The sequence below is a fragment of the Phoxinus phoxinus genome, assembly GCF_949152265.1.
Source record: "Phoxinus phoxinus genome assembly, chromosome: 6".
In the NCBI taxonomy this organism is placed as follows: Eukaryota; Metazoa; Chordata; class Actinopteri; order Cypriniformes; family Leuciscidae; genus Phoxinus; species Phoxinus phoxinus.
The window spans coordinates 8,093,749-8,114,414 of record NC_136881.1 but is presented as its reverse complement, the minus strand read 5'-3'; positions in this window follow the sequence as shown (position 1 = coordinate 8,114,414).

Genomic DNA, 20,666 nt, shown 5'->3' with positions numbered 1-20,666 from the left:
TACAGGATTCTTATTCTATCCCGTTAGAATCTATTAAATAGCATAGCTTAAGATGTCCTCCCCAGTACAAAAAGAGCATTTATTTAACCAAGCTCCCAATATGGCTCGTTCAGATGTGGTGGGATTTGTGATGTCAAAAACGTTTGCATATGACTTTTGGAGAAAGACATTGACGAATACTTTTATATCATTGCACCATAGGCCCCACACACTGGAGTTCAGCCAGACACCTGTCTACACCGGACGTGCACGTTGTGTCGCATCAAAAGCAAGAACAACCCATAATAATCACTGATGCTCTCTACACTAGATACAGTATTCAGATGATCAATTTCTGACATAATCCACAGGATTGAGCTACTCCCGACAACAGGACAAATGGACGAGTAAAGTAACGTTGGCTCCCAACACATCCGGTTTAAATTGTCAGGAACAAGTGGATAGTTTATTTTTAATGGCGTCCCGGATCACATTAGAGGATTATATGTTTGTTCGGAGCATTTGACTGCAGATTTTAAATGAGGCACAGTGTAATGGAGAGTTTGCAAATAAACTTATGTTAAAAGATGAAACAGCAGATGCATCATAAAGTCTAAGTAAACAAGTTCATAATGCTTTTATATGGATAATGTTTTCAATACACGTTGATACTTGTTCCAATGCAACTGCTTTAGTTCATCACAACAGTGGCCGTTTAATGACAAGACTTAGGGGCCATTCACACAGAACGCATTTGTGCGGTTTAAAACGCAAGACGCAGGTCAGTGGAACAAAAAAATAAAGCTTTTGAGATGCAGTTTTTAAAAGTTGAACTTCTTTTAACTTGAGTGCCACACGAGATGCTGAAAAAGACACAAGACGTGAGTGCAATGGTCAAACATGTCCATCTAGCGTGTTTACACAGGAAAAAAATGGAAATGAAATGGAAAAACGCATGTTGTGTGAACGGCCCCTTAAGGGAGATGCTGTCTAAAGCCCTATTCAGACGGGACTAGTTTTCTAAACGACGTTTGAGTTCGAGGTTTTTTATCAATTGACGTCTGTGATTTCATGTACCGATTCGGACGGGACTAACGTCTCCATGTTTGTGTTTTTTCAAGATGTGGGTGTTATAATAGGGTCATGTGCAGTACTTGTGTGCATCTCGGTCGACACTGATATTAAAATTAGTAGTATTTGCTTTTTTGGTCGGATACTATCCATATTGAAATGACATGAAAGCATGCTGAAGAATGGTGTGCAAACAGTGGCTCAGGTAGGATAAAAACACTCGAGGAGAAGCGCAAGGATAATACAACAGCAGGATGGGATTACCATTACCTGAGGTACACACTGAGTAACTTTCCGGACCTTTTTCCAGAAGGTCAAAGTCAGCGTAATCTTTACTGACATAGTCCATAATGATTCCTGAAATGGCTCATTCGGACAGGTCTAAAATCACTGAGAATCTCTGTTAATAATTACTTTACCCCACCTCTCCATGAAAAATGAATCCTGTCCGAATAGGGTTTAAAACTAATCATTTCAGACAAATTAATCAATCAGGGTCAGGATGAGGGATGAAAATACTAATTTGAGCAAATATATGACTGTTCTTTGTGCAAAAATCTTTGTTAACCTTACAAGTAAACCTCAAGGAAGATATTAAAGTAATAAAAAAAATTATGTCATGACTTCTTTAATACCCAACAGCCAAGAGATATCAAATTTCTTCGCAGCAGATGGCATTGACTCTTTAATACATTTTCAGGTTTAGAATGGCTAGAGACACCAAGCCCTGTTAACTGCCTCGCCAAAGACCTCAGAGTCACACAATCTCAAAAACCCTGAGGGAAGTGGAAAAGGACATATTTAAAATGTAACAGCTATTGAGAAGAGTTAATATTCTCCTCAACCTATGAATCTATTTCTGGTGGTTGACAGCTAAGCAAAAAGAAAAAAGAAAAAAGATAAACGGTCTCAATGAGTGTCCTTTCATCTTACATCAAACTTCGAGCCTCACAGAATGCATGGGTTTGTGATTTTGGGACAAATTTTAGATAATGAGAAAATGATATACAAGATGATAAGGAGATGAAGAACATCACCCATTTTTTACTAATATGGCTTCTGATTTAATGTACTCTATTCACACTGTTTGATCTGGAAAGCTTCAGGTTCCTGCAAAAAGACATTTTAATAAAACACTTAATTGAAAGCAGGCAGTTAATGCAAATGTTATTGATGTGGCGGTCATTTCATGGACGAAAATGTGGCAAGAAAAGCATCACAGGAAATCATCGATCATTATGACAAAACAAGGTTAGAATGTTAGTTTAAGGTTAGTTTAATTTAGTCAAATGGTAAAAATGACATAATGATGGTCACCAATACTGTGTTTATAAAATACAGTAAACAAAGTAATATTGTACTCATTTAAAATGTTTCAATTTTAATATTTTAAAATGTAATGGAAAAGCTGAACTTTCAGCAGCCATTACTCTAGTCTCAGATTTGGTGACACTTACATATTATTATCAATGTTGAAAACAGCTGTTCGGATTTTGGGATAGGCACCCCAACCCCCCTACGCATTTTAACAATGTAAAAGTTTTCTGTAATTTCCAATCAATTGAATTAGTCCTTGTTGAATAAAATGATTAATTAAAAAATATATTTTTTAGTAACCCCATACTTTTTAGGTTAAAGGTGCTGGAAAATCTCATTCAAATTTAGAATTTTTACTGTAGGTGGTTACACCACTTGACATTTTTTTAGTCATCCAATCAAAACCAACATGCCACATGAATTGTTTATTCATCTTCTAAAAAAAAATTTCACACAGGAAATATGTATGACAATACGTGACTTCAGTTCAAACAACAGGACAGGAAATAGTTAAACTAATAGTTAACCTAGTTGGTCCCACTTTATATTAAATGGCTTTAAGTACTATGTACTTACATTGAAATTAATAATTTGATACAAAGGACTTATTGTGTACATTCATGTTTTTACATTGTACTTATTTTTTAAAAATACCTGGATGTAATTACAGCTGTAATTAATGTATGTAATTACACTGTTGACCCTCCCTTACACCTTAACCCTACCGATACCACCACACCTGTCCCTAACCTGACCCGTATCACACCTGAAAATAAGAGCACAAGTGTTTTACAATATAACATCAACGCAATAAGGATAGTACTTATTTTTGATGTGAGTAGTACTTAAAGCCACTTAAAATAAAGTAGGACCAAATAGTTAAAAAGGATTCAGAGACACGACTGAAGTGAAGCAGGATTTTGTCTGCTACATTTGAAAACCATGAACTGAGACTGCCCGCTTGCTTGTTCCGAGATTGACAAAATTTCAGAAGCCATCAAGAGAAAATGGTGCCATGAAAGTGTTCAAAGTGTTGAGGCTGAGGGAGAAGTTATTAGACCACATATCATACAAGCCAAGAAAGGGATTCTGACAAACCTTTCAGCCTTCAACGATGGGTTTCCATATGTGGAAGTGGCTGTATAAGACAGCACAAATATTAGCAGGAAAAAGAAATACAGCGAAAGAGCAACTTCACGTCATTCAAGTCTCTTTTGAAAGATAGCAGAGCAGCAAAAATATCTCAGCCTCACGCCCACGTTCTCTTAGGTGAAATATGGTTTTGAACTTGGTGTACTCTCTGTATGTGTTTTCCCCTTAAGAGAGTTCTGTCTTAAATGTCTCATTTTAAGTCCTCTCAGCAACCGTACATGAAATAAAAGGGTCATCTATCCCCATGAAACCAGAGCATTCAGTAGATGACCCTGTTCAAAGCTTCTCTCTCTCTCAACCATGGGATAATTAAACCATAGGAGAGAACCACTACAGAAACATCTTTATAGACTTCTGTCTTTATAGTCAATCACTGGAGACTAACTTCCCAAAGATGAACTAGACAACAGCAACAGAAGTTTGAGAATTGAAAAAAGAACTGAATGACTAACTTTAATAGAATACTTGATCCCATAAAGTACAAGTGGTGCTAAGTTTGTTAAGACAAGGTCAAACAGAGCATGGATCCATTTTTAACTATTTTCTGCAATCTATTATGAGGAAAATTGGATGTACGCCCGTGTATTTGTATGTATGTTTCGTGTTATGTCAGTTTGTATTTTATGGTTGATGCTGAATAAATTGCCATGTGAAGGGACAAATAAAGATTACTACTACTAGTAGGCTACAAATCAAGTGGATAAGGTCTTAAAGGGGACATATGAAAATCTTACTTTTTCCGTTTAAGTGCTATAATCGGGTCCCGGTGCATCTACTAACCCAGAAAATGTGAAAAGTGACAACCTAGTAACTTTGTTTTGGTAAGCCTTTCTCTGCAAGCATGTAAAAAAAAATAAGCCAATCAGATTTCGCTCCCTTGGAAGGGGATCTTATTATAATATTGCCGCCACTTAATCTGCACGTTTCCACCCATGGCGCCGCCATTTGGTTTTTGCAAGCGACAACAGTGTAACCAGTTCTAACGCAATGGCAAAAGTTCGAACAAAGCATGCAAACTGTTCTGTCGTTGGCTTCTTAGACGAGCACAGAACACTATTTGACTGAAAAATGTCATAGTTGTCTTATAAAGACCTCATGGGAACTGTGTCAACTTGTGTAAAAGTTAAACATGGCGGTACATGCAAGTCGATCAAACGAATCAATGTAACTCCACAACAACTACATAAATGTATCCACTAACCATTCAGAAACGTCCATGTGCGTCTAAAAGTTGCAACCTCTTCCTGAGTCTCTCCGTAAGGTTGCACTTCACTACTGGTTATTTCTGAGATTTTGGATGAGTGAGATTATTGGTGTTTTGCTATTATCGTAGTATACTGTGCTCGTGTAAAGGATCGGCCCTCTTCTGAACGGGGGCGGGGAGCAGCAGCTCGTTTGCATTTAAAGGGACACACACAAAAACTGTGTTTTTGCTCACATCTAGAAAGGGGAAAATTTGACAAGCTATGATAAATGATCTGTGGGGTATTTTGAGCTGAAATTTCACAGACACATTCTGGGGACACCATCGATTTATATTAGATCTTGTGAAAAGAGGCATAATATGCCACCTTTAAAGGGATAGCTGACCCCAAAATTAATATAACAATTAAATTAATTACACTGGTAATAACAAATTAATAACACTGTTAATAACAAATTAATAACACTGTTAATAACAAATTAATAACACTGTTCTTCCAAACCCATATGCTGTTATTTTATCTGCTGAACACAAAAGTAGACTCTTCAAGCAGCTCTTTTTCATACAATGACAATTCCAATTAACCACATCTGAAATAATGACCAAAAACACACAAAAAAACATTTAAAATGTTATATTACTATATCAAACAACAAAAATGAAAAAATACAACTATATTTACTAATTGTAAACCATTATTGTGGCCAGTAGAAACGGATACATTTTATAAAATATCATCATGCACAGATGACAACTTGCCCCTATACAAAAGTACAGAAAATAGTTGATCCTTGAATGAATAACTGTGTGGTTTTCTGCCCTGTGAAAGAAAAGGACTCGCAGCACTTCCAAAGGATGAGGACTCGGGCTCGAATACCAACGCCATCGTTACTGTTGACTGAATCTTCGAACGAACCGTTTCAGACACTATGAGAAAAGAGGTGATGCTGTAATGTAGGTAATGAGAAAATGAAGGTGTTTTCTTTTTACCTTGAATGCATGTAATTATATTGTAGGAGACCTCCAAAACAAAATTAGCAACCTTTAAACTAGCATAATATGGGCAATTTATTTATGCAATTTATTTTTGTGAAAAAGTCCACATGACAACTAAACCCGATCTCCCTTATGAATATTAAATCATTATATAACTTTTTTGGAGCAAATGATGTGGATGAATCATATCTTCTTTATATTATGCTTTATATTGTTCAAAAAGCTCACCTTTCAGATAAACAGTTTTTTGTTTTTTTTTGTAATGGTATTACACTAACCATACAGTAAATATTGACATTTATAATTGCAATGTCAAGAGAGAGTCATTTTTTATTTTTATGGTTGGCTCAGTGTAATTATAACCATCAAATCCAAAAATAATTCAGCTCTAGAGACTGTATTTCATTTGAATTAATTACTTGGAGTTTGCCCCGTGGCTGATTCATAATGGGCTTTAATATTTGGGCACACGCTTTCTTTAATTTACCTAGTCAAAGCGACAGAGAGAAAGCGCCTGTGGCTGAGTAAACCGAAAACAGTCACAGTAGTTCACCTTCAAATTATTATGCAGATTGCTCAATGCATTTTGTTTTACGATTGAATTGAAAAAAAGTAATCTATTTTATGTGATATCCTACACATAACGAAGGTGAAAAGGGCACCCAAAATACACACTGCATACTTTACATTTTCATAACTGGTAGTCCATACATGTTCATTTGAACCAAGATTGTGGCTAAAATATGAACACTGCAAAAGTCATTTTCTGTTTACGTATTGTAAAATTGACCAAGTTCTTTTAAACATCAACAGCAAATATTTCTATAAATCAAACAAAATACAACAAGCAATGCAGACCAATATAAATCCTTAAAGAGGCCTTAAGAAACATAAAAAATGTCACAACTGTGTGCCTTACTGAGCTCTTATAGTCAAGTGTATGCTTTCTTCATCCTCCAATTTTAGCTTCTATTATATCAAATGATCCTGAAGTGGACGTTTCTTTCCTGCTAATGGTTCCGTTATATTATCAGAGATGCATTTGTCTTGAGACTTCATTTATTTTTTCATTATGGGGGGGAGTAAATGAGAGTGAGAGACATTAAATAGAGAGATGATGACAATTATAATGACAGCTCTTGAAGAGTCACTTTGTTGTCTGCCCTAATATATTACAGAAAGTCGGTATTAAGAATGGCTCTAAATGTGCCTGCGGCAAAGAAGGGAGACATTTTGAAAATAAAAATAATAAAAGAGAAATTCTTGAAGCCACAGAGCAACGCTTACATTTTTTCCTTGCTCTTTAGTTTGTATTAAACTTTTAGTGTGTTTCTAAAATGCATCCAATTGATTTGTTGTCACCGGAATGAATAATGAGTTCTGGGTACAAAATACAAAAACATACAAAAACTCAGCATATCCCCTAGACAAATGTCCAAGTGGGACACATGTTCCTGGAAATACATCCTTGCTAGTACTGGGACAATATTCCTATCAATCAAACAGACAAGCAGGCCTTAAGAAACACCTTCAATGTGACATTACAAACCAACACCAGGAAACCAGGGACTTTTACTTGGAGGTGTCAGATCACTGCATGTAAAGGTTTATATAATTTAAATTCCATCTCATTAGCCTCTGCATGTGAGAAATATGAGCCTGAGGCTAAAGTCTGGAAAATAATAATAACTTAGTCAGTGGTGAATGTTTAGTTAATGACAGCTTATAAATAATTTGATTTATAATATTTAAAATATAAGAAGTCCTTACAAAGGGCATCAAAAAGTTAGAAAAACCCTTGACATAGCCTATGTATGTTTCTTGATATGCATTTGCATTGCATTAAAATAAGCTGTTTTGTTTTGATGGACTTTTTTTTTTCAGTGTAGCTTCTTTTATCATGAAGAAAGATTTTCACTGAGATGAAAGAGCTTGATGTGCTGGTAAGTATAGCACTAGTGCCCCTATTCCTTATCGGAGTTAAAGCCAGTACTTTTTCCTTTGTGTCCTACTTTCGGCATCACAGCCAGATGAGAATTGCGGTTAAGGGAGTTAGGCGGTCAAGGCTTTTTTTCTGCACACATGTATACACTAGGGCTCAGTCTGCACACTCACTGGAGACTAGGTTGTGAATTTAATCAAACCTCTCGGGATACATCTGGCAAGGTAACCCGCTGCCATCGCTGCAAAGTGATGAAAACTGCATTTTGGCAGTTTTTTGTATTTAAGATTGAGCACCTTGTTCACATATCTTGATGGGTCAGAAAGCAGTAGCTGTAAAACAGATGAGAATACTGATGGTGGGTTTGGATGCTGCAGGTAAAACCACAAAACTTTACAAGCTAAAACTGGGAGAAATTGTCACCACCATCCCTATCCCTATTAAAGGTTTAAATGTAGAGACTGCTGAATACAAGAGCATCTGCTTCAGTGTGTGGGTCAGGACAAGATTTGTCCTCTCTGGAGATCCGGCCACTATATTAGGTACACCTTGCTAGTACTGGCCTGAACCTCCGTTTGCCTTCAGAACTGCCTTAATTCTTTGTGGCATAGACTCAACAAAGTTCTGGAGACATTCCTCAGAGATTTTGTTCCATATTGACACGATAGCAACACGCAGTTGCTGGAGATTTGTCAGCTGCACATCTGAATCTCCTGTTACTCTACATCCCAAAGGTGCTCTATTGGATTGAGGTATATTTGAGCTTTGTGGCATGGCATGTTATACTGCTGGAGGTAGCCATCAGAAGATGGGCACACTGTGGTCATGCAAGTTCAGCAACAATACTCAGGTGGGCTATGGGATTTAAATGATGCTCAATTGGTACTAATGGGCCCAAAGTGTGCCAAGAAAATATCCTCCACACCATTACACTACCAGCAGCCTGAACTGCTGATAGAAGGCAGCTGGATTCATGCTTCTCACTGTTTATCCCAAATTCTGACCTGACCATCTAAATGTCGCTGCAGAAATCGAGACACATAAGACCAGGCAACGTTTTTCCAATCTTCTATTGTCCAATTTTGGTTAACCCGTGCGAATTGTAGCCTCAGTTTCCTGTTTTTAGCTGATAGGAGTGGCACCCGGTGTGAACATCTGCTTCAAGGTATGACATATTGTGCGTTCAGAGATGCTCCTCTGCACCGCCGCAGACCTCGGTTGTAAGTGGTTATTTGACTTACTGTTGATCTTCTATCAGCTTGAACCAGTCTGACTATTCTCCTCACTGGATATTTTCTGACATGTAAACCCAGATGGTTGTGTGTGAAAATCCAGTAGATCAGAAGTTTCTAAAATACTCAGACCAGCCCGTCTGGAACCAAACATGCCGCGTTCAAAGTCATTTTAGCAGATCGTCTTGACCATGGCTGAATCCGAAATCGCCCCCCTATACCCTCAAATAGGGCGTTATTTGAGGGGACAGCCATTTGTAGTGGTGTCCGAAACCATAGTGGACGTTATTGAGTGAACTTATTCAATCCCACATTGCACTCCAATAACGAGTGTACAACCGATGTACGCTCAACGGCTGTCCGAATTCACTCACTGCTTTAATTCACTCCTTCAAGTGAACAGTATTAGTGGACTAGCGTAGGGAATAGTGAATGAGGGTTTAGGGTGCGATTTTGGATTCAGCTCATGTCTAAATGCCTAAATGCATTGATTTGCTGCCACATGATTAGATATTAACGAGCAGTTGAACAAGTGTACCTAATAAAGTGGCCGATGAGTGTTATAAACTTATGACTATGTCCTTCCTACTCATTTTTGACCAAATTAGTTTCTGTCTGTTCATAATACAATGTTGCACATTAAATAAACAACTGCATTTGCTTTTGTGTTGTGAGACGAAGAAACTTCAGCAGGTTGCCTAATCTTATTAGAGAGCGTTCACTCAGGCGTGGGCACATTGCGAAGGCAAAGACGTACCTTGCAAAAGGAAATTAGCTGGACCGAAGGGGGAAAGCAGTGTTTTATCTTTCATTCCAGCATTATTTATTCAATTTGTCTGACACCCACATATCTATGAGGAAATGAGAGAGCACCGATAACCAGTATAGTCCCAAAGGACTGCGGTTTGCATTAGCAAAACACCAAATACAATCAAAGTAGTCCCATTTTCTTGTAACTTTTTTTGCTTTGAATGCCACATACTTCGCTATTGTATGCCTTCGGTTTGTAGAAGTGCATGTTGACCCCAATTTAAATCAACAGAATCCATACTGCATTTCTGGGTTTAAGCTGCAGCTTGTTTCTACACCTGAGATAACCTCAGTAAAACATGGCCTTTAGAGATACATCTCCTTTGGCTTATGTTATGAATATTAATGACATGTAATTATACAATCATCCCAGTGGGTAGATATTGGAAGCCTTATAGATTAGCAGCCCATTGGCCTGTATGAATACTAATGCTAAATGTTGCACAGTGCAGCTCCATAGAGAGTCTGCTGATTGACCTGAGCTTTAGTTGCTGAACATCGCAGTCAAGCAATCAATAGCAATGGAGAATCTTTTCAACTAAAGCCAAATATCTATTTCCCTGCGGATGCCAAACATTTCTGTGTCTGTCTAGGCCTGGACTTAATCACAACGCAACAAACTTTCCATAATTACAACAGCGCCATTTGACAAACTTCTTGTATATATTATTGAAAGGTCATACAAAGCATTCAAAAGAATAGTGCACCCAAAAAAGAATAATTTGGACATTATCTAGTAGGGATGTTCAATTTCCGAAATTTTTGGAATCGTCGCCGATTCTTAAGCCTGGTTCCAGAATCCTTAGTTTTATTTTCAAAATTGTTCTTTGAAGATTGGAGTAACATGTTCATATAATCTCGATGTGTCTATGTGATATGAAGGCTCACTTCCTTAGTATCATTGATTATTATCAGCATCTGTTATCTGTTCATGTAGTCAAACCAGTATCATCCAACTAAATCATGGAGTTTATAAGACAAGTTTATTATTTTTATATGCTAGAACAAATTCACATTTTCGCATCAATGTCTGTATTGTGTGTTTTAAGTGCAACATTTTAATGTAGGAAACTTGTCCATGACAAAGGCTAAGGTACAGTATGCATTCATATGGCTTTATTTGAATTTGAGTCGTTGCAACTTAATGACATAATTACACGACAATGTAAAAAGGTTGCAAAAATGTTTTAACCGATTAATTGAAAGAAAACATCCGAAAGAACCAGTTCACGGAAATTAATCAGACTTTGTATCACTACCCTTGCACTTTTATTGTCAAGTAATGACATAATGATCAGATCAGTAAATAATTTTTCATTTTTGGGTGAACAAACACGAATCATTATGTATTGTAATGGTTGTTTAAATTTAGTTTAGCATGAGTTGCACAATCAATCACAGACTAACGTATTGCAGTCAGAGTGAAAAACTGTAATGTTAGAAATACATTACTCTTGGTAAAGAATTACCATCACACACTATTGATTTCTTGGTGTGAATGATTAACTGTAATGAATTTCACTAACACTGTAATTTCCTAAGTATCAGTTCATGCACCAACAGACTATACAATCAAGAATACAAAAGCAATTGTGCAATACTGTCCCATACAATGCAGCAATGCAGATCATGTGCTTCAGTAGACACAACACAGACAGCAGTCAAAGGACAGGGGTTGATTTAGGACATTTAGATCCCACATTTATAAATAATGAGTTTGAACTTAAGATCGAAGTTGAGATCAAAAATCTTAAACTTTAAAGAATTCATGTGATGAAAACAAACAAAACTCTAAGCTATGCTGTAGTGAGGGTGACATAATGAATTGTATGCAAGATAGAAATAGTTTAGATATGCAAATTAAAACCTCAAACAGTTAAAGGAATAGTTCACCCAAAAATGAAAAAATGTAATCATTTATTCACCTTCATGTCATTCCAAACCCAAATGCTTCAAAAAGAACATTGTTATTTTAGCATTATTTATAGTATTTTTTTTTATTAGCTTTTATAGTTTTTGTTTTCATTTTAATTTTGGTTCAAGTTTTAGTAATGTTTTGTACATTAATAATTGTTATTATGTATGTTTAATTATTATAATATTGTATATTTCTATTTAGCTTTAATCTAATTACATTTTCAGATTTACTTTAGGCTATTTTTTAAAAAGTTTTAGTTAACAATAACAACACTAAAAAAGCACACCTACTGTACATTAATACACAACGTGGAGGCAAAGCACCACCCTACGCTTATACCATAGTCATTTGCCAGCATTGACAACTTAAAGCTGTTATTGCTATTGACCAGAATGGTAAAAATTATGGTTATTTTAATCAGTTATGGCTTGTTAGATCTAGCATCTGCCAGCTGTGAATCAGACACAGAGATAAAGTAGAGCGTAAGATTACATTTATTTGAATCAATGAATTATAGCATTTATTTTAATTTATTATCGAGAGAGAGAGAGAGAGAGAGAGAGAGAGAGAGAGAGAGAGAGAGATATGATTTTTTGAATTACCTGTCTGTTCAGCATCTCTCTCTATTAACGATGAAGCTGTGAGTTTAATTACTTCAAAAACAGTTATGTAACCCCCTAGTTGCCGAGAAATATAATGTAGAGATTCAGTAGTGAAGCTATTTTTTCAAATAAAAGTCACATGGTACACTACATCCTTATGCATCGCTTTCTGCCAGGACTTTTTCCCAAATCACTGAAGTGACGTCGACGTCCGGGTTAGCAGTATCATGAGCCGTCAGGCAAGTGTTATTTAAATTAACCTCCTGATGTATTTACAGACTTTCCAATGTCTCGTACTACTGTATTAGATTGGTACCATTCCGGGCATTATTAGTGGGGTAATTTACGAGATACAAACTTGGATCCGTAAGCGCCTGCACTAAGCCATTCGGCTGATATCTCTAAATAAGCTCTAACTTTAATAATGTTCGACCAAGGGAAAAAAGGCTTCTGGTGGGGGTGTTTGGCTCGAGGTCATGGTGCAAAGGACCCTAGTTTGATTTTACTCCGAACCATCCCTTTAAGTTTCAGTGCTCTTAAATATTTCTGTGTGCTTCGATGAAAACAACACATTAATATAGAACGGTGATTAAACTGACTTGGAACTACCTGTGTATTAAACGGTTTTGATGCACACCTTCCAACCAATCAGAATCGAGAATTCTGACAGACCATATAATAATAAATTAGCTTTGCTACTGAAATTGTACATTATATTATTTAGCAAGGTGGTGGTAACATTGCTATTTTTTAACTAATTAAACTCACAGCTTCATTGCTGCACAGATGTAAGTCGCACGCACATTTCTCTCGATCGATCGGCTCATTTCTTTATTTTCCTTTTTTTTATAGTGGAAAAAAAGGCATTTATTCTTGAGATTCACCTCACAGGTGATCTGCAATATCAGTCTTGATAGACAACTCAAGTTTTCCATAACAGCGCCGCATGTCATCTGCTGAAATTATTCTCTTCTGTTGTTTTTCCAGGGAAAAATGGAAACTCAAATAGGCTACTTCAAAATCACAGCAGCACATTTCAACACAGTTTAGAAAAAGAAAAGAAAAAAACATGGCAAAATAGGCAGAACCACAAAGGAAATAAATGTTCTCTTTTGTTTAGACAGTATGTCCTGTCTCTGTTCCACATAAAAACATTCCAGTAATAGCCATTATTATTTAATCTCTCTCAGGTTTCGCAGAGTCCTCAACCATCAGACTGTCAGAGGGAAATCCGCACTTCTCCCAACCCCATCATCACTCTTATCAGATCTAATTTAGAGACATTACAGTCATTCTGAGGGTCATTAGCTGGACAATCTCAACAAAAGGGCTAAAATAAACATGATACCAGATGTAAGCAATCTACACACTTCTCAGGTGACCCGATAGCGATGCATTCTCGCTCGCTCACAGATGGACAGAAGAAATGACAGGGAACGTGGATGGATAAACGTAGGGTAAAAGGGCATCGGAGATGATAAGCTCTTTACATGCTGTCAGAGCATGATCCCGTTTACTATAAGACAAAGGAAACAGGAGACGTTAATCCTCAAAATACAGGTTGCAGTAAAAAGACCAAGAAAGGGGAGACAGATGATACAAGTCTGAACACTCTGAACCCATAACTCTGAAGGTTATGGCGACCAGCAATGAGAAATGACAAGCTGTGAAAAAGTCATGCGGACGAGCAGAGCCGAGACGGGAGGAGGGAGCTACATTACATGAGAACGAGACACGGGAGATAATGAAAGCCTGATAGCAAGGAAATGTGGAAAGAAAGAAGCCAACTGAGAAAACAACTGAGAAATGAAAACACACAAGGTTAAGGAATCAGGTGCAACACATACTTAAAGAAGTCATATCATATATATATATATATATATATATATATATATATATATATATATATATATATATATATAATTGGTCCAAAATCCCACACCTCATAACTGTTCATTAAACATTCTGATTATATTCTGATTAGTTGTGATTGTGTTGAGTCATACACTAGTTTTCTGGTGGACAGACAAAGTGTTTGTCACTGAATCTTCTCAATCTAGTTATGACAATTGTTTTGAATTTAACAGGTAATTTCAGGTAAAGACTTCCAAGTTTAATATATTTTAGTATATTAATACCATTCTCAGGATTTTCTCTCTCAACATCAGGGTGGAAAATATGAAAACATCATGTGAGCTGTTGTCAGGTCACAAGTGATCTTGTTATCAGTTATTTCCAACACCTTCTTAATAAAGATTTATAGATTTAAGATTTAGACCTATACATTCAAGATTTATATATTTGAATTGTATATAAAATGTTCACAGTTGGGTAATAAACTTGATGTGTTGCATAGGCTATTTGTCAGTCATACAAAAGCAAGTCAGATTTATGCACTCAAAAAAATCAAGAAACTTTTTATTTAAATAATAATATTTTCATTTTTTTAATGCATTTATCCAAATAGAATCAGGAGAATATCGGTTTATTGTGAATCATTTTTATTTTATTGATACAAACATGGCTAAATATGGCTAGCTGGAACAAGCATAAATAAGTTATAAGATTGAATTGGATTAATTGATAATAAATAAATAAACCTGCTTATTGTGTTTTTAAAACACTTTCAGTTTAGTTGTACAATTACAAAAATTGTATTTATGTACATTAAAAAAATCATTTATGTATGACTGAAAAAAAATCAAAAATTTTGCGCAATTCAAACAAGCTAGATTATTTTTTATCTAGATTTTATTTTTTTATGCCTTTATGAAATAGTATTTATACTAAATCCTCCTTATTAACTCACCATGATTATGAAGGACAAGTTTCTGAATAGTATTGTACACTGAAGAGATTTTTTTTTCTGAAGATTTAAATAAAACAATGATTATTGGAGAGAAGAAGAAGGAAGGAGATTATCGTTTTACAAGAAGAAAAAATATATATATTTTAATCATGCAATATGTTACTTGTAGTTTCTTTGTAATTGTTTGTGAAATTTACCATAGGAAATTCAGTGTAAACTAAAAACAAAAAGTTGCTGCCTTAAATTTTTGAGTCAAGTCATTTCAACTTAAATTACATTGAACTGACTTAAAAATTAGTTGAATTTTGAATAATTTATTAAAATAAGTTGAAAATTGCTTACAGTAACTCTTTTTGAGCATTGTTGTCAACATATTGATCATATAATTTATTTACAGTGTAGATGCATAAATGTAGTCTGTCATATGTTAATGCACTCTTTATTCAGTAAGTAGATTACAGAATTACAGCCATTTCATCATCTTAGTATTGATGGACTGGGAATTAATTTTTGAGATACCCTCGAAATATCAAGGAAATTTTTCATGATATGACTCCTTTAAGAGACAACACACACACACACACACACACACACACACACACACACACACACACACACACACACACACACACACACACACACACACACACACACACACACACACACACACACACACACATACTATCACAGCCACACAGACAGTTCTATCTGATCGACCTTTTATATACCTCCACTGTCAGAAAAGTCACACAAACCACCTTCATCCGTAGTTTTCAATCAAAAGATGTCAGTGATTTATAGATTAACTTGGTTCCATGCTCAATGAAACATGTTTCCTCTGAACAGGGAGTCTTTAAAAGACCATTACAACAGCACAAGTAATGACAGCTTCATAAAAATCACTTAGAACTGGCACAGCATCAGAACAGCCTGAACAATTTACAAGATGAACTGATGAAGGTTGTAAGGACCATATGAAAATGATGCAGCAAAATGAGCTATGAACTCAATAACCGTACAGCAAGATCCAGGAATGCTAAATAAAAAAGGAGACTCTTAAATGATTTTGTTTCCCTGTGTGAACAAAACAACAACAAATGCACCTTACAACTTCATTTAAGTTCATTTATCACGCACAAAGCCCTCATCAAATTCTTCATACACACTTCAAACCCATTTCGACATGCATTATGAAACAAGCAGAATATATCTCGGGGATAATAGAATTATGCTTATGGTGAGTGTGTTTTTCACAAAAGTGCACCTGTATCTTCTGTTCATGCCCCAGATAAACATCACAAATAGGCAAACGCCGTCTGAAAAGTGCCTCATGCTGCGATCTGACCTCTCATTTCTCCGACATTGGAGAAATTATCCCTTGATTACCTGCGAATCAGTTTGAAAGGTGCTGCAGACAATGCAGATATCACACACACACACACACACACACACACACACACACACACACACACACACACACACACACACACACACACACACACACTGATGCACATTTATAACGCTCAGCTTGTTTGTTAGCTTGTTTCCTATAGGAAGTGAGGGGGATGAGATGACCCAGATATGTTCACCTCTTAATGTTAGGAAATTTGTTCCATTAGCCTCTGCGATCTCACTGGGTTGAGAGGAGGAGAGCCATAGCAACCAGCTGAGCATCACGCCTCCTCTCACTAGTGCCGTGTAGAGTTCAGGATTTCAAAGACCGTCATTACAATGGCACCTGCAGCTGAGGAGGCGAGAACCGGTGTTAAAAAAAGATGACCACCCTAAGGCATTTTTCTCTTTTCAATGCAGACATAGAAAGAAAGAAAGAAAGAAAGAAAGAAAGAAAGAAAGAAAGAAAGAAAGAAAGAAAGAAAGAAAGAAAGAAAGGAAGGAAGAAAGAAAGAAAGAAAGAAAGAAAGAAAGAAAGAAAGAAAGAAAGAAAGAAAGAAAGAAAGAAAGAAAGAAAGAAAGAAAGAAAGAAAGAAAGAAAGAAAGAAAGAAAGAAAGAAAGAAAGAAAGAAAGAAAGAAAGAAAGAAAGAAAGAAAGAAAGAAAAGAAAGAAAGAAAGAAAGAAAGAAAAAGGAAGGAAGGAGAGCCAAGCTACATTTGGTGAGCAAATCTTGATCATTAAGAAATTGCATCTACATGATTTGCTAAACAAGCACCAAATGTGTGTGTGTTTTACAGAAGGCTTTTTATCAGTGTTTGTTCCCCAAGAATCAAATCCATGACCTTGCATGATCTACGGGTTGCACATCATTCAGAATTGAACTGAGTATGCCTTTTGAATTCCAATTCAATTTGTTAATTCAAACTTAAACTGAGGTAGCAAACAGGGGGCAGAATTATATAGAATTTTAGAAGCAGGAATGAAATGGAATGAAATGCAAAGGACTCCAATATGAGGTTTAAAATAAATCATTTTATAAAAATGTGTTATTCATAAACGTTATCATACACAAAATATGAGGTATTTTCAGATTATAATTAATTACTAATTATATAGCTTCAACAGTGAAATTATATTACTGTACTTCTTAATCTGCAAAAATGTATTGCATTACTTATTATTATTTACTTTCTAAATCCCTTATCAATTTCGACCAGTTGAACAACAAGGATAGACATGAAACTACTTTTTTAATTCTTTCAAATAAATAAATAATATAAAATTGCATAAATTATTCTTGAACTGACCAAAGTGTGTAAAAAAGGGAAGATTACATTAAAAAGATGTTAAAGTTTGTTGTTAAATCCACTATTGTTTCATAGAATTGTTCTATAATACGGTATTTAATGCAATTACATCAGAAGTAACTGTAATTAAAAAAAAATAAAAAATAAGAGTGATCCCTTATTAGTTAATTCGGTTTACCAGATGGAAAACTTTTCTTACTGTCATTTCAATTCAACTTTTTGTGGCCAATCGTTTCAAATTCTAACTCCTGAATTGAAATGCATGTAAATTCTGCCAAACCCTCAAATGCTCTATCAGCTGAGGTACAGGAAGAAAGAACAGAAAATGACAATATATTTTTGACATATCAAATATGCAAGATCATTATTACTTGTGTAATGTTAAAATACAAAGAATTCCGATTTCTCAAACATCAAAAGAAGATTAAACAACCATTGCTATAAAATAGACAATACTAAAACGACTCATTATAATAATAAAAAATCATGTTGTTATGCCATATTTATATTTTATATATATATATGTATATATATATATATATATATATAGTATAGCATTTAAATGGATCCATGTGATCTAAAGACACACATGCCACACATAAGCGCCTCCTGACCATCAATAGAAACTTGAATAGGGTTAAAAAAAGACAATTCAATCACAACTGCAACCTGGCACACACACACACACACACACACACACACACACACACACACACACACACACACACACACACAGTGCTAGAAGCGTTTAAGAGCAGCCCAATACACCATACTTGCATTAAAAACGCTCACATTGCCTGCAGGTCCCAGACGGTGTTTTTTAATTAGAGCTGCACTTTGCAAGAGGCTGAGTAACATTCCAAGTGAAAAACAAATCAATATAATATAATAAAAACATAATAAAACAAGGGATATGAGATCCATAGGAAATAGGCAAGTAATCAACAAAGCCACTGAAACTTTTTTTTTTTCAAAAACTGTGACCAGACCCTTGATTTGACCATTGTTATGTTACTAATGCCCTAGCTTTTCAAATACTTTTTGTATAAGTGTTCTATGAGTGGAAATATTAGTGAAAATAGTGTTTTGTATAGATTCAAAAAGCATAATTTATGAAACACAAGCAGAGCAAAATTCTGTGCTTGTTTACAAAACCATAATTTTATATATTTTTGTATTAAATTACATTTCCATAAAAAAATGCATTCATTTTTCCATTTGAATGGATTTGAGAATAATTTACACATTTTGTTCTGCTCATGTTTCATTAATGAGGCCCAATGTGTGTTTAAGTGCGAATCTACAGTACATGAATAAAAAGCAGCACAGATATGACCTTGAATGCTCTGCTCTTATAACTCCAAAGGCATTTCAGTGAACCTGAAGGCAAAGAATGATTGACAGTCAGAGGGCATTTCTGATTTCTGTCTAAAAAAAGGCTCTTTTTTAAGGCTGTCGCAGAGGCGGGTGTGATTTCAATATCTGTCAGAGTGATGGACACTCAATGCAGAGGGACAGTGATACAAAGTTTGATAACAATATTTAAACTCTCGAGGTTGAGTGCAGCTGAGAGAAAAAAGTTCAGATAGAGAATTTATACACGCAGCACTTTTATCTTTTATAACAGCTGTTAGCTGCAAGGACAGATGAACATCATTAGTCCACTGAGCTCAAGAGCTCCCCTGCCATTTTCACTTCGCACTGGGCCTTGAACTGTCCACAGCACTTTTAGCTAGTGAAAGATGACAAATACCAGGGATTTAGGCTTCATAGTCAGTGGCACATGTCAGGGATTTAGTCTGAGCCGAGCATGAATCTTAGGAGCGTTTGGGTGCTAAATGGTAAAACCCACGGAGGCATTCCAGTAATTCTGGTGAAAATTACTTTCTTTTCCCTGCAGAAGCGTTGTGAGCCATGCCTCTAATAAGTCAATCATGTTTCATTGTGTTGCAGAATGTTATATAGCTTGTTGTATTTTAATTTTAAAGTATGCTGCGAAACACTGAGATGTATTAATTTCTATCTGCCTGCTAATAAAGGGCTTGATTAAAACTGAAATAAGGCAAGATTTAGTCATCCTACTCTCCCCTGTAGTTATTTACTTTTTTTTTTTTTTTTGCATGGGACATAATGCATTACACATTGGGCACTATTTTAACAATCTAAGCGCATGGTCTAAAGTGCAGGGCGCAAGTTCACTTAGGTTAAGTTCACTTAAGTTCGTGTCCGAATCCACTTTTGCGAGTTTAACGACGGGAAAAATGGTCGGCACGCCAGGCGCATGGTCTAAAAGGGTTGTCCCTATTCTCTTAATGAGTAATGGATGTGTTTTGGACTTTACGTGCAATAAACCAACCAGAGCCTCATCTCCCACTCCCTTTAAATGCCAGTTGTTCGCGCCATGGTGGATTTGCTATTACATGACAGAATTTGATAGTGGAAAGACGGAACGCGTCTCCAGAGCGCAAACGGATCCGCTCGTGCGCGAGGTAAAAGTGTGCAAGCAGACCATCTACGATGGATTAATTCCACCATATCTTTATGTACCGGTACACAATAATTATCTTTTACATTGTAATCCTTTTATTTTTAATATTTGGCATGTTTGTGTGCTGCTGTGCGTCCCGGTGTGTTTAATAAGCATTATAGGCGCACATTACTAATGCGCTCTTTAAATAACAAATAAATTGTCTATTTCAGTTGCCTCAAAATAGCAATGCACCAACAATGCGCCTGAACAGACCTCGTTTTCAGATCAGCACGTCCATGGGCGCAAATGTATTTGCTATTTAAACAACATGGCGCAGGACGAGAAAATGATAACTGCGTCGGACTGAAACTAGCATAAAAAAAACCGCCGTCGCGCTTGGCGCTGCATTGCACCGGGTGCAAGATAGGGACCATGGTGTGTTCAATATTTTTATGACCCCATTT